This window comes from Theropithecus gelada, chromosome 18 (genome assembly GCF_003255815.1).
Source record: "Theropithecus gelada isolate Dixy chromosome 18, Tgel_1.0, whole genome shotgun sequence".
NCBI lineage: Eukaryota > Metazoa > Chordata > Mammalia > Primates > Cercopithecidae > Theropithecus > Theropithecus gelada.
This window is the reverse complement of record NC_037686.1, coordinates 31,716,080-31,728,425: the sequence shown is the minus strand read 5'-3', so window position 1 is coordinate 31,728,425 and position 12,346 is coordinate 31,716,080. Positions and strand designations below refer to the sequence as shown.

Sequence of the window (12,346 nt, the reverse complement as noted above, 5' to 3'; positions counted from 1 at the left end):
CCCGCTGCCTCAGGCAGGATCTCATCAGCTCTCATATCACAGCAGATAGAGAAAGGGATGATCCATTAGGGCAATAAGGCCAACTTGTTCCTACCACCAAAATTGCTCCTTAGAGTGCATTTGCTACTGCCATGTCCAGTCTGGTTTTTACTGTCACCTATGAAATTACATCTCACTTAAAAAATTCTCCAGTTGGATGGTTCTGCTCTTTTGGTTTTGACTCTACCAGCTTTTTGTTTGTTTGTTTTGTTTCTTTTTTTTGAGTCAGTTTCTTAGAAATACCACTAAGTTCATTTTTACTCTAGTGTCTAGACTTGCCTTACAGGAGTTCTCCATAATGTTGCCGTTTGGATTATTAAGAGTCACCATTTAGTCTGTCCATGGGTTATGCAAAAAGTGGGTATTTAATATGATTGTAAACAACAAACCAACCACTGAAAAACAGACAGACTGTTTTTTTTTCTCTTCTTTTGGTTTAGGGGCCTTCAACTTAACGTAATTGTCTCAACGTTCCAAGGTAGTGCTTGTGTGACCATAGCATTGCTCAGTGTCAGAAACCACTTCTGATTATTTCTCCTGTGGAACTGGCAGGTGCTCTCAATTGTAGCTAAGGTTTTTAGGTCCACCCATCTCAAGCATTGCAAAGCAAGTGAATTTGGGAGTAAATGTACATTTCTGCAGCAGGTTCAAGTCAGCTAAACTTCATGCAAAATGATGAGCAACAGTGGTCTACATGCAATTGTAGGAAATTTCACTAATATCATGAAGGTAATGTGAGTATGGCTCATGAAAGATATCTCAAAACCCAAACCAATAAGCATTATAAAAGGAAGTGATGGGTGGACATGATGGACTTTTGGACTTAGAATGCTGTCACAATGTCCAAATATATATATATACACACACACACACACATATACATACACACACACACACACACACACAGGAGAAGAAGCAAGACAGAGTCCACACAGGACAAAAGCCTTGCATATAGAATGTGGCCAATGATGTGATCATTATTTAAATAAATATAACTACTAAGTGTCATATTTACTTAAACACTGGACGTTGGTATACAGTGATGCAATGGATATTATTATCCCTGATGACTTCTGTTATAATCAAAGATGGTCAAGCTACTCAGTGAATCAGTAGGGATATGAACTCAAGCAATTCTGATTTTAAAGCCAATGCTCTTTACATTCTGTCTCAAGGCCCCTGTGGCTTCCATTTCTAGATAAAGCATAACGTAACCTCAGCCACTAAAATCATGTTGCCATTGGTGCCGTCTCTCATTCTCTCTTCATCTTCTTTTATTCTGTTTCTATGCCTGTACAAAAAGGCAACTGCCCTGGGAGTGGACTCTGCAAGGACACCAGATGCATTCACACTCCAGCTCTGCTTCATGCATGCTCTATGAAACCTGGGCAAGCAAAATAACCTCTCTGAAACTCATGTTTGTCATCTGTAATGTGGGAATAAAAATCTTGAACTAGGCTGCTGAGAGATTAAGCACCCAGTAGACAATAGGTGTGAAGCAATTATTAATTCCCTTCTTTTTCCCTGTCAATTTGCTGGCTCCAGATTGGATACAATCTTCCTGCTTTGACCTTGAGTCTCCCTCCTTACAAAATTCAATTCCATTTACGGAGCATCTGAACATAATTGGCACCTAATGAATACATGTTCAGTGAGTGAAAGACCTCTTCAAAGCTCAAATATCCTCAGGACTCCGAAGCCCTGCCTGAGCCTTGTGAAGATCTCTGTAACTGCCTTATATCCCCACATTGGTTTATGCACATTCATTATCGTTTACCATATTGGCTTCTAGTTTCTCTTAATACATCATAAGTTTCTCAAGAGCAAGGACTATGTCTTACTTTTCTTTGTAAACTTAGCTATTACAAGATATCCTGAATATTTGACAAATTACTATTTGGAAGATTTAAATTGAATCATTATTCTAATATCAGTAGTTAACACTGATTAATCTTGCCTGTAATATTAATTCCTGGAAGTATTTGAAAATATGATGAAGGGAATAAAAAGGTTAGTGCTCACTTCTTCAGCACATATACTGAAAATAAAACAATACAGAAGGCTGGGCACAGTGGCTCACGCCTGTAATCCCAGCACTTTGGGAGGCTGAGGCAGGTGGATCACGAGGTCAGGAGTTCAAGACCAACTTGACCAACATGGTGAAACCCCTCTCTGAAAAAAAAAAAAAAAAAAATACAGTAAAGATTAGTATGGCCCCTGTCAAAGGATGACACACAAATTTGTAAAATGTTTCATAGTTTTTGCCAAGATATGGAATCAAACTAAGTGTTCATCAGCAGATGAATAAATAAAGAAAATATGGTATATGTACACAATGGAATACTATTTGGTCATACAAAAGAATGAAATTCTTTTGCAGCAACATGCAGTCATTTGCAGCAACATACAGCAATATGGATGAGCATGAGATATTATGTTAAGTAAAATAATTCAGGCACAGAAAGGTAAATATCACATGTTTTCCCTCACGTACAGAAGCTTAAAAAGTTAATTTTGTAGTAGAGTCTAGAATAATAGTTATTCATTTATTTATTTATTTATTTATTTATTTATTTTTTTTTTTTTTGAGACGGAGTCTCGCTGTGTCACCCAGGCTGGAGTGCAGTGGCGCGATCTCGGCTCACTGCAAGCTCCGCCTCCCGGGTTTACGCCATTCTCCTGCCTCAGCCTCCGAGTAGCTGGGACTACAGGCGCCCGCCACCACGCCCGGCTAGTTTTTTTTTTTTTTTTTTGTATTTTTTTTTTAGTAGAGACGGGGTTTCACCATGTTAGCCAGGATGGTCTCGATCTCCTGACCTCGTGATCCACCCGCCTCGGCCTCCCAAAGTGCTGGGATTACAGGGTTGAGCCACCGCGCCCGGCCTATTTATTTATTTTTTGAGACAGAGTCTCACTCTGTTGCCAGACTGGAGTGCAGTGGCATGATCTTGGCTCACTGCAACCTCCGCCTCCCGGGTTCAAGCAGTTCTCCTGCCTCAGCCTCCCGGGTAGCTGGGATTACAGGCAAGCGCCACCATGTCTGGCTAATTTTTGCATTTTTAGTAGAGACCGGGTTTCACCATGCTGGCCAGGCTGGCCTTAAACTCCTGACCTTGTGATCTACCTGCCTTGGCCTCCCAAAGTGCTGGGATTACAGGCATGAGCCACTGCGCCTGGCCCAGAGTCTAGAATGATGGTTATTAAAAGCTAGGAAGGGTTGGGTCAGAAGATATGGAGAGGTTGGTTAATGGAAACAAAATTTCAGCTAGACAGGAGAAATAAGTTCTAGTCTTCTAAAACATTATAGGGTGAATAGCAACAATTTATTTTATATATATATATTTTGTTGTTGTTGTTGTTGTTGTTGTTGTTTCTGTAGAGATGGAGTCTCACTCTGTCACCCAGGCTGGAGTGCAGTGGCGCAATCTCGACTCACTGCAACCTTTGCCTCCCAGGTTCAAGCAATTCTCCTGCCTCAACCTCCCGAGTAGCTGGGACTACAGGCACATGCTGCCACACCTGGCTAATTTCTTTTGTATATATATTTTTAATAGTTAGAAGAGAGGATTTTGAGTGTTCCCAACACCAATAAAAGATACATGTTTTAGGTGGGGGATATGCTAATTACTCTAATTTGATCATTACACATTGTATCAAAATATCACTCCGAACACCATAACATATATAACTATTACGTGTTCATTTAAAAATGTACCATTAAAAATGGTACCAGTACTTTGGACAGTAATTTGACAGTTTCTTATAAAATTAAACCTATAGTTATCATATGGCCTAGAGATTCCTCTCTTATGTATTTACACAAGAGAAATGAAAACATGCCCACAAAAACATTTATATATAAGAATGTTTATTGCAGTTTTGTTCATAATCAAACATAAACAAATTGCAAATATTCATGAACCAGTGAATAGTTCCAAGTTGTGGTATGATGATGCGATATGTACTCTTTAATGAAGAAAAGGAACAAGCTACTGATACATAGCATAACATGGATGCATTTCAGAAATGTTATGTTTTGTGAAAGAAGCCAGACATAAAAGAGAACATAGAACATACTTTATGGTTCTCTTTATATGACATTACAGAAATCAAAGCAGCAGTTGCCTCAGAGATGGTATGGAGTGGGATATAGTGGTAAAGGGTAGGAAGGGAATGCTGTAGGATATGAATACACTATGTATCTTCATTGCAGACTGATTATGTGGGTGTATACATGTCTCAAAATTCATTGAACTATATACTTAATTGAACTGTACACTGTATTTTATTGGATGTAAATTAGACCTCAATTTAAAAGATAATATACAATTCAAAAACAGAAGGATCTATGGAATAGATCTACAACGTAGAGCTAACCAAACTAATATACCCATACTCTGATGATCACCTAGCCAGAATATGGGTATATTAGTTTGCTTAGCTCTATGTCATAGATCTATTCCGTATTTGTGCAAAAGTTATATTTTTATCAGTCTCATGTTTAATGATTTAGACCAGAAATGTGTTGGGGTGGATAATGTATAGATATCTGTGTGGTAGGTTGGTTTAGAAAATGAAGCATTTTAAAAGGCAAATGACTTCTCTAATCATGTAGTAAATATTGTCCATAAGATACATGCACATTATATATATACGTAATACATGTGTATATATATGCCTATATAATACATTAAAAAATATATTTTCTTTGACCGTCAACAAGCAAAACAAAATAAAAGAAAACATACCCCCACTTCCTGGTGAGGGCTCTCACATTCTCATGTTTGGGATCTGGCTGGTGGTCCTGGTGTTGCTGATTTTTTAGATGGTCCCTGAAAGCAGATGCCTCTGTCTGTTATTTCCTTAGGAAACTCCAGAATAGGATAAGCTCATAAAACCACCACTGTACCCTGGAAGACACAAATTAGCTTCGGAATAGGGATAGGGCTCATTTATCTCCTTTAAAAGGGGGCCTGCCAACCTCATCTAACTGTTTTAAGAATTCTTTGAATGGTAAGAGCATTGCATAAACAGGAGCGTTCATTGCAATATCGGCTTTGACCTCAACTCAACCCTTCCCCTTACAAAACCACTGAAGAACGTTTTACTCCATTTATAAAATATGAAAGGGACCTTTCAAGGTTGTTACTTTCTAATTTTCCCAACTCATTCTCTTCATCCTGTCCCTGCTGGCTCAGGACAACCTCCTACCTTGCATTGCCTCTCATTTCATTCACCTCTAACCATCCCCTTAGATGTTAGCTGATAATTACATAATACCTTTACTAGTTCTCTCAGGCTTGTTTTCAGTTTTAAATTAATTATGAAAGTCCCTCAAGTAGCATTTCACCTCACAAATGTGGCCCTGCCATCCTGGGACCCCCTGAGGAAAGTGGCTGATGGCTTTGCCCATTCAGAAACTTGGCCATGCTGAAGGGACACCCCGTCTCTGATAGGACAGCAGTTCTTTTTGGGCTGAGCTGAGGGTGGGACATGACAGAAGTCAAGGCTGATTTCTATTTCCCTTGAAAACACTGGTCAGAATGGAGAGGCTGCCCCATTTAGTGAGCTTGGGAGGATGACTCATCCCTGGGAAAACTCATTACTTTCCCAGAGCCTTGATCTGTTCCCAAGTTCTCCTTTTTTATGGCAAATATAAAGTGGTTAGAACTCCCACACACTTTTCCTTCAGTGTCTCTGAAAATTGTTCAGCCCTGTTCAGGATTTTGCCAGTGATGAAAAGCTTATCCTACATATTTTCAGATAGCAAATGTCATAGAATGCACATAATGTGACTACCTATTGCATTGACATTCGTATTTATTACTCATAAGCGAGCCATTTCTGAGGGAGGGAGCCCGGTTTGCTCTGTAATGCCCTGAGACAGTCCTGTATCTCCTGCTGCGGCTCCTGACAGATCTTATAAAAGATCGTAAATTACTATCTGTTGAAATATATGAATTTAATGAATTCCATTAATGCACACCTGCACAGAAGAGATTTCAGGAGTCCAAAGATATGATCAGTCAAACAGCTTTAATAGTTATTAATTACAGAAGCAGACTATTTATCCCCTGCCTACATAGAAACCTGCAAGTAGTGTAATACTCACACTTCAAGGCTTTCTGGATGGAAGAGAAAATGGGCTTTGGTTGAAAGGATCAAATACTTATTTTAGCTAATGCATTTACATGCTGGGACTTTTATATTTATATATGGGAGAGCAGTCACCACTTTTGTATGTAGATTTTTAAGAAATTTAATATCATGAGAGGTTTTTTTTTTTTGTTTTTTTTTTTTTAAGAGTTTTAAAAAAGGCTTTGGCCAGTATTTAAAATAGGCCACTTACTTTTGCTTCTACATGCATGAACATCAAAATGTGTAGATCAAAACCTAAACTAACCATTTAGGAAAGTCCAAATCAAAGTGTCCTATGTACTATTGATAATACATCCATTGAAGTGGTTGGGCAGGTGGCATACATGAGGTTTCCAGGAAGAGTAGCCTTGATCCAGTTATCTACGTTCTAGGGACAAAGATCTCACCATCTTTACCTAGTCATATGAATAATGACAGAGGTTAATATTTATCACGTTATATGCTTCATGGAAACTCTATAAAAGAAAAATGATTATTCCCCTTTTATAGATAAAGAAATTAAGGCATAGGAAGGCAAAGGATACTACCCTTGATCCCACACGTAGGGTTTGAAAACGAGGTGCCTAATGCTTGACTCCACACCCTTAACCACTGTGTAATGTGCCTTCCAACCATTCTAAAAGACTGCCACACAAGACCCTATTTCTGTTCCTGTAATAATGACTATCTGCCTGGATGCAAACATTGTGACACCAGGTAGATAGAGGCGCATGCCCTAGAGGAGGACAGAACACTCCTCAATGTAGAATCACAGTCCCGAAGCCTGCAGGATCTGATGACACAAGCAAAGTCAGAGGGCCAAGAACCATGTCCAAAGACTGACTTCACTAAGATTCTCCTCCAATTACAGAACCAGTACAAACGTCTGCATTCTAGGAAAAGGATGTCTGTCCTCAAGGCTCAGCAAAAGTAAGAGTCAGAGGTGGATCATTGTGACATACAGCCCTGGCCACTCTCCTGCATGTTGGATTCCATATCTGGATATTTAACTGGATAACCTGTGTCAGATATCCCTTCTCTGATATTTCTGTTGCTCAGTAAATTGATCATCCTATCCTCGGACCCATTCTACACTGCAGTACTTGTATTTTCACATTATATTTAGCTAAGAAAGCTTTTCTCCCTGTTGTCTGCCTATAAATTCACTCATATTTTAAGAACCACATCAAACATCACCTCCTTCATAAAGTCTTTTCTTTCTCCCCAGGCAGAATTAAACATTCCCTTTTGTGTCTCCCTGTGTATCCTGCATATACTTCTGTCATAACAACTATAGTGTTTTATTGCCCTGATTTGTTTACATGACTGGCTTTCCTTACTATATTGAAAGGTGCTTGAGAACAAGGGCAACTTGATTAGCCTCAACATTCTCATATGTAACTAGCATATAGTAGGTGCCCAGAAATTAGTTGTGAATGAATAAATAAATAAATATATAGTCATAGAAATGCAGGAAATACATTTTCAGGTGATGTGGGAGAGAAAAATGTGATGGAGGACTTTTTTCCTTCTTTCAAGAGCTGAAAGAATATACCTGGTTTATAAACAAATCATTCCTCTTTCAAGAACAGCCAGGTAACTGTCTCAATAAGTGAAGGAAATATATTAGAAAGGCATTACATTTTCTATTGACATTTCATTTCCTGTCTTTTATTATGTGCCCATACAGCTGCAGTAACCTTGCTCTTACTATACTGGTGATTGGGAAAACAATTTCTATGCATAAAGTTTCTATGTGTACAAATATGGCTTAGAGTAGGTGGATATAGGGGATGTAGTTCTTGGTAATAATTGTGAGTTCCCCAAACTTAACCTTTCTTGGCAATGTCCTTAGAAATCATTGAATGTGTTGTATGTTATACTAGGTAGTATCACATCTATGGGGATAGCATGTTCCTTTTCATAAATAATAGGGGTGAGTTTTTGTTTTTTGTTTTGAGATAGAGTTTTGCTCTTGTCACCCAGGCTGGAGTGCAATGGTGCAATTTCACCTCACTACAACCTCTGCCTCCCGAGTTCAAGCAATTCTCCTGCCTCAGCTTCCCAAGTAGCTGAGATTACAAGCATGTGCCAACACACTCAGCTAATTTTTGAATATATTTTTTTAGGAGAGAGAGGGTTTCACCATGTTGGCCAGGCTGGTCTCAAACTCTTGACCTCAGGTGATCTGCCTGCCTTGGTCTCCCAAAGTGCTGAGGTTACAGGCATGAGCCACTGTGCCTGGCTGGGGTGGGTTTTCATATTCTTCTTTTTGACCAGAAAATTAATCCAGTAGAGGAAGCCAGAGCTGTATTACTATCCATTTCATAGCTGTGAAAACAAAAAATATGGCTAGTAATGAAGCCAGAACCAGCACCAGCACCTGGCAGTTCTGACTTCACATTCTATCATTTTCAATATTCAAAATGATTTTTCCAATGGAAACTATATGGGAAGGAGCACCACTGGCCAAATTCAGTTCACAGTTTAGATAGTAAACATATTTGGGCTCAACATGATGAAGAATGTTCTCAATTCATAGGTGCTTATATCTGAACTGTATGAAAGTGAAGAGCATTTTTGCATGTCTGACTACTTGAAAATTTCTTATCTTCATGATGGACATCATTGTTGTTACCAACATTGCTAGCGGTTTTATAGTATTGCACAATTCCTGTAACATTTTCACTTACATCATCCCGCCTAATTCTCAGAAAGGCCATATGAGATAAATATTCTAGTTATTCTACCCATATTACACATGAGAGAATTGAGGCTGAGTAATTCAGGTGGTAAGCAGCATGGTTTGCTCTTCCTCTTACGTATTCTTGCTTAAATTACATGCTCCTTGTGTACCTGTTGTATCCTCAGACTTTGCGAGGGGAGTTTTATGCCTCTTTTCTGGCAATCTCCCCCTGGGAGGATGCCTAAGTCACATAGTCTTAACAATATTTCTTTTTTTGAGCATCTGTTTAGGCAAATATATATGTCAGTTACTGTAAGGAATATTAAGATAAAGAGGGCACAATTCTGTCTTAAAGTCACTAATTTGTTGGAATAATTAAAAAAACAAAATAAATATTTTCAAACTAAAATTAAAGACTACTGTGGCAGGAGAAAGGTAAATACTCTTAAGATATGAACTGCAAGAACTGTGGAAGTTAAAATGAAGTGATAGTGCATTATTCTCTTGGGATCATGGATCTTTGCAAATGAATGAGACTGTACAAAGGTTTGTGGTTTACATTATGTTCCTCATGGATTTAAAATCTTCCCATGACTTCCCATTGCCTATAGAATAAAATCCAAAAATCTTCCACATCCTGACCTCTCCACCTTCCCAGCCTGATTTCTAACCATGACAGGACTCTCGCTGTACAGCATTTCTGACATTTCCCTAGTTAGAACTCACCAAAAAAAATGTTATTTTCCATATCTGTTGCATTGCATATTCTTTGCCTGTAATGGCTTGACTTTGGTTTTGCCTTTCTTAGAAATCCCAGGCTAAGAGTTACCTTCTCAAAGATACCCTCCAACAAGGCTTTGGAGAATGTCTGGCTCTCTGTGAAATGCCTTGTCTCTACTTCCAGTATAGAGTTGTTGGTCATCCATCTATCTCCCTCACTAGAATGTCGGCTGATTCAGATATGTGAGGGAAAAGGACTTTAACTTATTTGACCTTTATAAACACATCACTTCATAACTTATTTGACCAATATCTATCAAATATTTGTTGAACTAATAATGAACAAATCTTAGAGATCATAGAGGGCAACTCTATTGTTAAATCAAACACATTAGTTTCAAATACATAAATTTATGTACATTAACCCTAATGTTGAGGTGGCTACTACTTCAAAAACTAACAGTAACCTCAAATTACTTTGTAATTTCTTGATTACTTATATATATATATGACACTTTAGAAATAATGAAAAACAGTAATAATACTCTCCGTATGTTCTTTCTGATCTAGAATAAACAACCATTGTTCATTCAACTATTTCAGGCATGATATAGCTACATACATTTTGCTTCACTATTCTCTAGTCTTAGAGAACTTTGCCAGGGCTCCATTTCAAATGGATTTCCTGGAGTCTGCTTGTAACACTCCTGAACACTTCGCAGAAACAAGGAGAAAAAAGTCAGAATTGGCCTGGAGCTCAGAGCCATCGTAACATTGAGAAAGGGCTCAGAGGAGTCTTCTAAAAGTGAGAAGGGTAGATTATTATATTGCATTATTAATATGCAATGGATATGCATTTATTCATGTATGGTTGGCTCTACCTTTTCAACATTAAATTACTTTCTACCTTATGAAAACTTAGTTCCAAATGCTTTTCTGAAGTGTAAATTGTCTAGGGAGAAAAGATGGTTCTGTTAGGTTGGTATTCGAGGCCAGCCCTAGGTAAAATAGTGAAGCAGATGAAGTTTTTTTCTTGGAATCCTTCCATCCTAAATGAAAAATAAAAGAACAAACATAAAGCAAGCCCACTCTGCTAAAGTGTCAGTGTTCTCATGTTATTTCCATTGTCTATCATTGCTACTGAATGCATATCCCTTCCCTAAACTATTGCCACTGCCTGCCTGCCCCACACATATACTACATACGTTATTGCATGTACACTCTTTTTTGGGGTAAGGATAGTATAGGAATATACCATAATAGCAAACTATTTTAGATCTCAGAGGGTTAACCCATAAAACATTGTTTCTTCCTCATGCAAATCTGCTGTAAGTCCAACAACTCCACAAGGAAGTCCTATGACCAGAGCAAGTCACACGATCTAATTTCAAGGAGACTAGGAAATGTGGGAGAGTTCCCCAATATTTAGTGAGCAGTAAACTATCTATGCTTCATTCTTTATCTCCAGCATTTTCTTAAACAGCAATAGGCAGGAAGCAAAACTAAAACGAATCCAATAAGTCAAAGTAAAACTTATCCAGTCATAGCTCTACTTTCTGATGGAGACCAGGGCAGAAAACCAAACCAATTTATTGCTTCTATTGCCTTCACTCATTCATATGTTTCTCAACATTTTAAACAGATTATATTTTTCACTGTTACGGGTGAAACTGTGTTTCTCCAAACTTCACATATTGGAGTCCTAAACCCCCATAACTCAGAATGCAACTATGTTTAGAGATAAGGCCTTTAAAGAAGTAATTACATTGAAATGAGGACAATGGGATGGGCCCTAATCTAGTTTGGCTTTTAAAAGAAGGAAATTCAAACACACAAAAACCACATATTCTCCTGCACAGAGGAAAGATCACCTGAGAACATAGCGAGTGTGTGGCCAATTGCAAGAAAAGGAGAGGCCTCAGAAGAAATCAACCCTATAGACACTTTAATCTTGGACTTCTATCTTTCAGAACTATGAAACAGTAAGTGTTTGCTGTTTGAACCACTCAATCTGTGGTATTTTGTTATGACATCCCCAGCAAATGAATATACTCATTTTCAGCATGCCACTGTATCGGATGGGATGGGCTAAGTTACATTGTAGAAACAGCTACATTCAAACTCTGTAGTTGAAACAGGTTTATTTATTGATCCCTGTCCTTTCATAGACCAACTTGAGACCCCACTCTATGTGATACTTGCTTAAATCCAGACTCACAGAGCTTCCACCATCTGAAATAGTAAGAGCCAGTCTGATGCAGGAAAAACAAGGCACCAAAGTAGTCTTTGGCATCTGCTTTCTTGTCTATCGCACTGGTTTAGGCAAGTCACCAGGCCAAGTTCAAACCCAAAGGAAGCAAGGAGTGTAGTCCTTCCCCTTGTAGGAAGAAGGAGAACAGGACCATTTGTCAACAGCCCTGTGACTACACTACCACACCCCATGAAAGAGGAGGGTAGTAATGAAACAGCTACAAATTTGGAGGGTGATAAAAGAAGGTAATTTAGTGGTCCATTGACATTGATTATTTGCTGGCAGCATGGTATCATAGAAAGCATTCTGGGTCAGGTATATGCCACCTCTGTGACCTGAACCTAAATCATTTATCTTCTTTCTAGACAAGTCACTTAAACTCTCTAAGTCTCACTTTTTTTTTCCTTATTAAAAGATGGAACAAAGATGAGCACCAAAGATCTTTTCAGCTTTAAAATTCTGAAATTTTATAATTTTGTATGTGCTTTCTCTATCAAGTTATCAACATACTT

The 12,346-nt window shown here is 38.4% G+C and overlaps 1 long non-coding RNA gene and 1 other non-coding gene across 2 annotated transcripts in view; both read left to right on the top strand.

Moving 5' to 3' along the window:
- LOC112611689 overlaps window positions 1–12,346 on the top strand; it is a 568,873-nt gene that overhangs the window by 72,908 nt on the left and 483,619 nt on the right. The window lies entirely within an intron of this gene.
- Window positions 2,198–2,301, top strand: LOC112611817. The gene has a single exon (XR_003116776.1). It is a non-coding gene; the product is annotated as a U6 spliceosomal RNA (small nuclear RNA).